A 9705-nucleotide genomic window follows, 5' to 3' on the forward strand; every position below is an offset into this window, starting at 1 on the left:
ACTAAGAAGAATATATGCAGTGTATTATTTGTTAAAACTGTACTTCCGATTTGATTTGAAACTGTCTCATTGCTATCTGTTTATCAATAAAATTTTGAAAAAAAAAAAAAAAAAGAAAAGTGAGGCATGAGTGCACTACCAGGTAGTTAATACTAAACAGCACCCTGGTAATTAACACTGGACATTATGACCGTCAAATCTCAACAGTGAGATTAAGGAGCCTGAACAAAATGTCATCAACTTTCTTCAGTGTAATCAGATTTCACATATAGTAAGGTTCAATCCACACCATAGAAAAGTGTCAGTTTAAATAGGAATGTTGAAAACACTAACTGTTAATGTTTATTCAAATCAAAATCTCTAGTAAAGTAATAACAATAATAAATAGTAATTTGCCTGAATAAAAACTCTAAATTTTTTTGTATTTCCACATACAATGAGTTGAAGATTTAAAATGTATTTCAGCTATGGAAGTTGAGGGATAAATAATTAGATCAATAATCCTTGGACTAGAACTAAGCAGATCAAGAGTTCTGCTATTCAGCATTATGCCTATAGCTAAGAAAACCCCAGTAGATCTCACGTTAAAAGTTCTTTTTTCACCCAACACCACCAGTTTTGGAGACTGAATTCTGGACCTAGATATATTTCCAAACCTTTTTAAAAATTTTTTTGGGATGGGGGTCATATAAAGTAGCTGGAGTGTTCAGTGTAGTCTTGAGTAAAAAATGATAGTGTTGGTAATAGTGAGGTAAGTGAGACTTTCTGTATATAAAAAGGCAATAAAAGTGATGTAACATATGTGTAATTTGTTAATAAATATCACCATATTTTTAATATTAACATGTTTTCAATAGTAACTATTTTCAAATCAAATAAGCACTAGTGTGAATTAGCACATTTCTCTCTAATGGGAAATAGAAAACAAAATATAAACAGTCCACATCTATTATGACAGAATGTTATTAAAAGGATTTTATACCTAAATAATGAGAGTACATATAGGTATTAAAAGCTTATGACAAAAGATTTTCTGCATTTTCCGAAATTTCTTAATTGTTGTGTTTTATAATCAGAAGAAAGCTAAGGGAGACACTGCTACTCTTTTTTGCTCTTGTTTTGCTGATTTCCACCACCATGAACTGCTGCCCTTTTGATGTACCACTGTGCCTTGGAGTCAGCTGAGTATGGACTGAAACCTCCACTAACTGTGAGCTAAAATAAAAGTCATTCAAAGTTACTAAATATCATACACAAATGACAGTAAATTGAGGTTTATTGTTTGCTTGTGGATGCTTGTGTGTTCACATATTATTGCATGCATATGTGTACACACACAGAGAATGCACATACTCACCACCCCTGCACCTCAGAGTATACACCTTCTTGCTTTGTGGCTTCAGCTTTTACAGCATTAACTGAGAGCTAATGAGTCTCAGAGCTATGAGTTCTGTGATGCGTGTTGAAATTTTAGACTATATTGTTATGGCATATTCTTCACCAATGCCATGAATCACTGAAGACTGGTCGGTGAAGACACTTAGCCAGCTATAGTTGAATGTAGAACTGTCTGAAGCATTTTCTTCAGGCCAGAACCCATTCTCAAATATTAAACATATCTGTGACTTAAAATACACTTATTTTGTTTTATTTTCCCTTCAGTTATACCCTGATATATTTGCTTTAAGTAGTTGATATGATTTACTATTTCACATCAGTCAAGAAAAGAGCAATGCTTTTAAAATAGTGTTTGCTTATTCATCTTACTTTCTTGTTCCTTGGTTCTTTCCTTTATCTCTCTACTTCTCTTTTCTTCTCTTTTTCCTCCTCTTTTTTTCTCTCAAGTTCCTACTGTATGCAGATGTAATAGGAGGGTTGATCAGAGCTGATCTACTCTACTCTACTGATCAAACTTTGCTTCCCTACATGAACTCAGAGTAACTTAAAGTATTATTGAACTAGAACATAAGATGAAGCTTGTCATTAAATTATATTGTGTTTTTAGGAAATGTTATGACTTTACATCTTGTAAGAGCTAAATTGGGTAATTCTCACAAGGATCTAGTGATAAAGGTGGAAAGAAATGTAAATGCTTGGATAGAAAACTTCACCAGAGACCTAGTGACCATATTGCTACCCTGTTGCTATGAAGCAAACATTTCTTGCTGTAATAATCAATTTGCAAAATTTGTCCTGGAAAATTTGATCTCTCTTTTCTACATATCCCCTAAACATTTTTCCTGGCACTCCTGAGTAGAAGAGGAATATCCCCATGTCTCAATACCTAAGACCTGTAAATTGAAAGTGTATTTTCACTGTGTTCTCCAATGTCTACCCTGACAAAATTTCTGGCTTTTGCAGTATGACTAGAAAAGTGAACTCGAACTTTGCCCCCTTTTTTCTTCTTCTTAATATAAATCTCTTGACTCTCTTTTAATGGCTAAAGACTTTGGATGAGAATGTATCAGCTTGGGACTTGGAATGAAAAGGTGAAACAAGATTTTAATTTGTGGTTGGAAATTTTCCCAAAAGAAAAGGTGTGAAGGCCATGATACTAGTCAAAGTTCAGACAGTACATACACCCATGAATTAAATATAACCTAGTTTTGGAGATAAGATTTAGATAGAGGAATGTTCTGATTTATTAAACTTGGCTCTCTAAGTAAGATAAAGTCATTGATCTTAGTCATTAATAGACAACTTGAGTCTCTTCTTTCTGAGTCTCAGAAGGAAATAATTCTACTCTAAGGGCCTTGGGGGAGAAAGAACTATAAAAACTAGTTCCACTCTGATGGATAGACATTGGGAGAGGAAATATATGATTTTGTACATTGGATTGAGGCTAATTGCTCCCCTGTTTCCAGGCAAGGTGATGTCCTGAGACTCAACACAAGTCCTCTGAATTTTCTCCCAGAATTAAGAGTGTTGGAAGTGACCTGAGCTCAGAAGGAACAATACTCTCTGCTTTGTACTGCCTCATGGCTTTTGCAGGATTCCCTGGGGTTCAGGATAGGGAATGAAGAAGAAGGAAGGCCATGGTATCAGTTCTATTACATTTTGTGAATGTTTTTTCTAATTTTTGCTATTGAGAAGTGCTTAATTTATTTGATTTATGCCAGGAAGAGCACAAGGAAGAGATAACTTGAATAGAGTACAATTTTAAAAGCTGTTTTTGAAATGTGATTTTCTCTTTGGTCTTCTGAGTCTTCTTTCATTTTTATTCACCTCTACATTCATAAATCTGTGAAGAAATGTTAGATTTAAAACTCAAGAGGAGGTGTTTGTGTCTGTACTTCACCCGTATAAGGCAGCTATTGAGGAAGTGTGGCTTAAAGTTTGTCTCTAAAATACTGCATAGTTTCTCTTATATGAGGAAAAAATATATAGAGACAGATGAAGAACAAATATATTTGTTCTTCAAGAAGCAAGATAAATAGAAAATAGGGAGATGTTTATCTTCTTCCTCAAATTACACATCTTTTGTTTAAAAATATTTAAAAATATATGATAATTTGTTTGATTTCTTTTAGTTTATCTTTGTAGAAGGAATGTTTTGTTTTTTCAAAGCATCTTTTTTGGGGTCTATGTCATATATGCTAAGTACTTTGAAGATAATGATACACAGTATATTATTATTATTGTCTTATTATTTTGTTAAGAAGTTTTAAACATTTTTTATAAAATAAGAAAAACGTTTAAATTAATGTCTCCTTAAGCATGGCAGAATCTTGCTTGTGAAGTGAGATAACTGAGTTTTAAATACGGAAACCTAGAGGGGTACATAAGGGAAAGGAAAAAGAGAATGCACTCTGTTCCAGTTTTAAGGGAATGTGGGAAGGTGAAAAAGCAATGTGAAAGCATAACATGTATAATGCTCAAGTGCAGTCTGGTCACCCTGGCCTCTCTGCAGCAAGAATCTTGTTAGGTCAGTACGGCGACAATCTTTCTAATCCTGTATGTTCCCTCTTTGTAATTTTTTTGTCTCCTGCTCCCTACTCTGTTTTGTGTCTACAAATTCCCACTTGCCTGACCTGTTCTTGAAGTAGAGTTGAGTATCTCTCCCCTGTGGAAATCTTCATTGCAGTGTTCCCTATACTCATCATGGTGGTCCTGAATAAAAGCCAGCCTTACTACGCTTTAGCAAGTGTAAAGAATAATTTTTATTATTGGACAGAATGGATGTTTCATAAAGTGAAAATAAGTTATTTTCTAAGTGAAAATAACCGATTTTTTTTTGTTTCATAAAGAACTCACTAAAGTATCATACTTATGCAGCATAAACATTTTTCTTATCAGATAAAGATATATTTGACTTTTCATTAGACTTAAAGAAGATTAAGATTGAATAAATGAGGAAATATTCCTATGACATTTTTACACATCATGCTTACATTTATCTCATTAACTTTTCACTTTCTCATTGTCTTCACTTCCTTCTTTCTCCTTTGCAAATTATGCATAGAAAATATATCTTCATGAACATTAAAAATTTGCTTTTTGCAGATCTCATTAAGAGGAAAGAACAAAAAAAAATCGGTTATTTTCACTTACAAAGATGATTTGACCTGCTTTCTTTCATGTATTTCTAACCATAGGTCAGTTATTGCAGATTAAAAAAACCCCAAAAAACCAAATCAATAAAATCAGGAAGGAAACACTATCTGGATTTATTTCCATTTTTGAAAAATATAAAAGATAAATTAACTAAGGTTTTGAAAAAAATTGTTTAGTTTTTAATCTTTTATTTATTTGGTACAGTGTTTCACTACACAGCTTGGACTTGAAGTGATCCTCCTGTCTCAGTCTTCTCAAAGCTGAGATTACAAGAGTGTGTCACTATGCTTTGTGGCCAGCTTGGTTGTGGGACCAGCATGTTTTAGGGTACCAGGGATTTAATCTGGTTCCTTAAACTTTCCAGGCAGGCACTTAAACCACTGAAGTATCTCCCCAGTCCCCCAAAACTGTATTTTTAAATGAAAACATCTGTTACAAATGCTGATCTAAATTCTTTTAGCAATATTTAAATATTACTTAAAGTAGAATATACCTTTTCCAAAGACCTGGCGAGATGGTGAAAGTGCAGCAAAAGATGAGGCGAACCTTCTGCAAGTTTACCTACCGTGGCGTGGACCTCCACCAGCTGCTGGACATGTCCTGCGGACAGCTGATTCAGCTCTACAGCATTCGGCAGCGTAGGTGGCTGAACTGTGGGCTTTGGCTCAAGCAGCACTCGTGACTGAAGCATCTAGGCAAGGCCAAAAAGAGGCACCACCCATAGAGAAGCCCGAGGTGGTGAAGACACACCTTCACGACATGATCATCCTGCACAGGATGGTGGGCAGCATGGGGGGTATCTACAATGGCAAGACTTTCAACCAGGTGGAGATCAAGCCTGAGATGATTGGCAACTACCAGGGCAAGTTCTCCATTACCTACTAGCCTGTGAAGCGCAACTGGCTTGGCATTGGTGATACTCTTTGTGCTTCATCCCCCTCAAGTAGCCACCTGGCCAATAAAGGCACCATTGCCCGCCCCCCAAAATAGAATACACACAAATTCCAAACATTTGCCCATTCATTTATGTGCTGATATGCACCTTATGAAAGGAATTTCACACAGTATTTTCAGAACATGAGGTTTTTGATTGTAGCCAGTGATGTGAGGCCCAGAGTGGAATGTTGCTACTCAAAAAGCTTTGTCTTTTGAATCATTTTGATTTTAAATTTATGGGATAAGGAATATCTAAGTGTAATGGGTTTGAAGGAGAAAATAACTAAGTTGAGAATTAGTTAAGAAATAATTACAAGTACCTTGCGAGTGGACTGCAGGCACCCAGGCTCCCATGTAGGAAGCCACCAGGTAGCAAGGAGCCATAGGCTCATAGCACAGGCTGGACCTCAAGGGATCACAGAGTCACTTGGGGAAGTGGAAAAGAGTGATGGGAACTGAGGAGGACAGCTGTAGACCCTGGGGACATCTGCATCTAAAGCCAGTCCCTGTATGAATGGCAAGAGAGTGCTGGAGATAGAACCCAGGACTTGGTATATGCTCTATTGCTGAGCCATGCCTCAGGCCTGCAGTTAACTTTGGATAGCCCATCTGTAACTGCCTCTGAACTCTCTAAGAATGTGAGGTGCTGAGCTGCAACCATTCTCCCACTGGTGAGTCCTACCCCTCCCTTCCACTTACTTCGCAGGAGCTTGGCAGATCCACGACGACCTCTCCATTGACAGCTTCATTTCCATTGCTATAGCCTCGCTGGGCTGTTGTTGCCCCTCAAACCAGTAGTAGAGGCTTTAATGAGTCCTATCAGCAACCCCCACCACCATAGAGAGAGCCTTGCAGAACTTCAGCCTACCTTTATTATTAATGGAGACTTGCTGAGCAGCTATGCTCCCTTCCCCCACTGAGGCAGAAGCCACACTGAATCCCACAAGTAGGAGCTTTGGTGAGCCAACTGTGTCCCCACACTCTCATGGGAACCTTGCTCACCTGCACCTGGCCACTCTACCATCACTGCTGAGTCTGGGTGAACATTGACAGCTTCAGAAATGCAAAGCAAAGGAGAAAAAGGCAATCATCTCAGACCTCCAGGCCACCTAAAACAAGTCCAATAAACAGGATCATAGAAAAACGTAGAATTCACACACCTGAAATTTCTCAGATGATAGCAACTGAAGTAAAGGACCAACTCATCAGGCTATGAAGGAAGTCAGATCAGAAATAATATCTGAGTTAAAAAAGGAAATGTCAATAATCTTGAAAGAATTGCTCAGCACATCTAGAGAAGACATATATTTAAAAAATAAAGGAGAATAGAAAAATGATGGAACCATTGAATGAACAATATAGGAAAGAACTAGAATACATTAAACAGATTCAAACAAATAATTAGAAATTAGAAATTGCACTGAAAGCTGGTAAAACTGTTTGAAAGAAACTGAAGATACAATTTCAGACCTTGAAAATAGCATTGCAGCTAGTGCATGTGAAAGTAAAAAAGTCACTTAAAAACAAGAAGGTACCAGGAAACGACAATGAAACAACTGAGAGGTGGTACAAAGAAAAATAATATAAGAATTAATAGATATCAACAAAACAGCAAGAGTCCACATAAAAATTTTTTGCTGAAGTAGTAGCAGAAAATATCCCAAACATGGGAAAAGAATCACACATGCAGACAAATGAGTCATAAAGAACTCCAATTATCCTAAATAAAATAAAACTATACCTAGACACATAATAATCAAGATCTCAGAAATTCAGCAAATGAACAGAATATAGCTCAGGAGACAAAAGCGCCTGCTTAGATAAACTTAGGCAAGCACAGGGACTACATTTTGAACCCCTGAACCACATGCTGTACCAGCCTCATCCCCAGGGTGTGTTGAGCCAGCCACAGAGTCCAGGGGTAGGGGCATGAGAGAATGTTTTCTCTCCATGTGACTCTCCTTAGACACATCATCAATCACTTTCCTCTTTGGCCCCATAATCTCCTTGATCAGAAAATTTGTGACACTACTGAGTTATGTGGCATTACAGTACAAGTTGTCATATGTCCTGAGTCTCAATTGACCTTGGAAAGCTAGGGCCAAAATCTTGCCTTTCCTTGTGGCCTTCCTTTTTCTCTAATTTTTGGTCTGCAAACTTAGGTTTCTAACCCTCCAGAAGAGAAGCTTATTGTTATTGCCATATAATCTAGGCTGTTGAGCTTAACCTCACTATCTGTCTGAATATCAAACACCTTAGGCATAACATTGAACAGGTATTTTTCATAAAGTATTGATATGTTAAACTTTAAGTCCCTACAGAATATGACAAAAAATTTGAAAATTAAAATATACTTAAAAAATAGGAATGGTCATGAATTTCTTCAGTTGTTCTTTGTCATGGAAGGATCTTATCTCTCTATTAAGTTTCATAGATGATTTTTCAGGGTACATCAATCTGGGTTGGAAGTTGTTTTCTTTTAGGATCTGCAATACTTCACTCCAAACTCTTCTTGCATTGATGTTTTGTGTTCAGAAATCTGCCATGATTCTGAAGGGTTTTACATTACACATGATCTACTTAATTTCTCTTGCAGCTTTTACTAAATGTATTTGGTTGTTACAGGTCTCACAACCTGTAACAACCTGGGTTAAGATAATGACTGATAAGCTAACACATGACAGTCATTATCATCAATGTAAATGGACTCAACTTATCAATCAAAAGAAGTGGACTGGGAGAGTGCATCAAGAAACAAATTCAACATTATGCTATGCACAAAAAGCACATTTAAATTGAAAAGGAATTCATAGACTGAAAGTCAAAGACAGAGGAAAAAATACTCCATGTGACAGAAATTCAGAAAAAAAGCAGGGGTAACTATTTTGGTGGCTGACAAAGTGAAGTTGAACTCAAGAGTGATTAAAGGAGATAGAGAAGGTCAAAACAAACTTTTTAGGGGAAAAGGGAAAGAGGAAGAGATAGTAATCATAAATATGTATGCACCCAATGTAGGAGCACCATATTACATAAGACAAATTTTAATAGATGTGGAAAATCAAATAAGCAATAACACAATTGTACTGGAGGACTGTAACACCCCATTGAAACAATGAGATACATCAACTAGGCAAAAAATCAGCAAAGGAATAACAACTAAATCAAACTCATGAATAAATGACTTAGTAGACCTTTACAGAGTGTTCTACCTACCAATGTCAGAATACACATTCTACTCAGCTGCACATGGGCTATTCTCTAAAATAATAAAGTAAATGCAAAAGAATTGAAATTACCTCATGCATATTATCTGATCATGGTGCAATGAAACTGTAAAGTATTGATGAAAGAAATAGTAAATTCTCCATAAACATATGGAAATTAAATAAGATCCTCCTGAGCAATCAATGAGTCACAGATGAAATTAAAGAAGAAATCAAATAGTATTGACAGTCAAACGAAAATGCAGATATAATTTAAAATGTAAACTGTCTTAGGAGAGAAATTTGTAGCAGTAAATTCTTACATCAGGAAAACAGAATGAGTAAGCCCAAATAAACAACCTTATCCTGCACCTCAAACTCCTAGAAAAGAAGAACAAGTCAAGCTCAAAGCCTAAAGAGGGCGGGAAATTATAAAGATCAGAGCAGAAATTGATGCAATGGAGATGAAGAAAATCATACAAATAATGAATTTAAGAGGCAGTTCTTTGAAAGAATAAATAAAATTGATCAATCCTTAGTCAAATGTAACGAGAAAAGAAAAAAGCTCAAATTCATGCAATAAGGAATGAAAAGGATAAAATCACTACAAAGTCTATAGAAATTCATAAGATAATCAATACCTACTTCCAAAATATTTATTCTCCCAGGGTGAAAATATAGAAGAAATGAACAGATTTCTAGATACATATGAATCACCAAAGCTGAATCAAGAAGTTAAAAAATTTTTGAATATTGCAATCTACTTTGAAGATATGCACGTGAACTTCAGTAGGTGCTAAGGTTATAACTGCAACAAAGCTCTACAACAAAGGTCAGAAGACAGTGCAGCACAAAATGACAATGAGAAGGAGCAAAATGCAATCTCAGAACCTAAGCCCACCTGTAACAAGTGCAGAGAACACTAACACAGAGCAAATTGGGAATCACACAGCTGAAAGCAATGAATCAATGGCTTCTGAAATAAAGAACAGCTGCAGAAAGGAATAGAGGA

General features: G+C 36.1%; 1 pseudogene; it reads left to right on the forward strand.

Moving 5' to 3' along the window:
• Window positions 1-5068: 5068 nt before the first annotated feature.
• LOC101573148 lies at window positions 5069-5544 on the forward strand (annotated as a pseudogene).
• Window positions 5545-9705: the final 4161 nt, after the last annotated feature.

Source organism: Octodon degus, unplaced genomic scaffold (genome assembly GCF_000260255.1).
Source record: "Octodon degus isolate 3935 unplaced genomic scaffold, OctDeg1.0 scaffold00165, whole genome shotgun sequence".
Lineage (NCBI taxonomy): Eukaryota > Metazoa > Chordata > Mammalia > Rodentia > Octodontidae > Octodon > Octodon degus.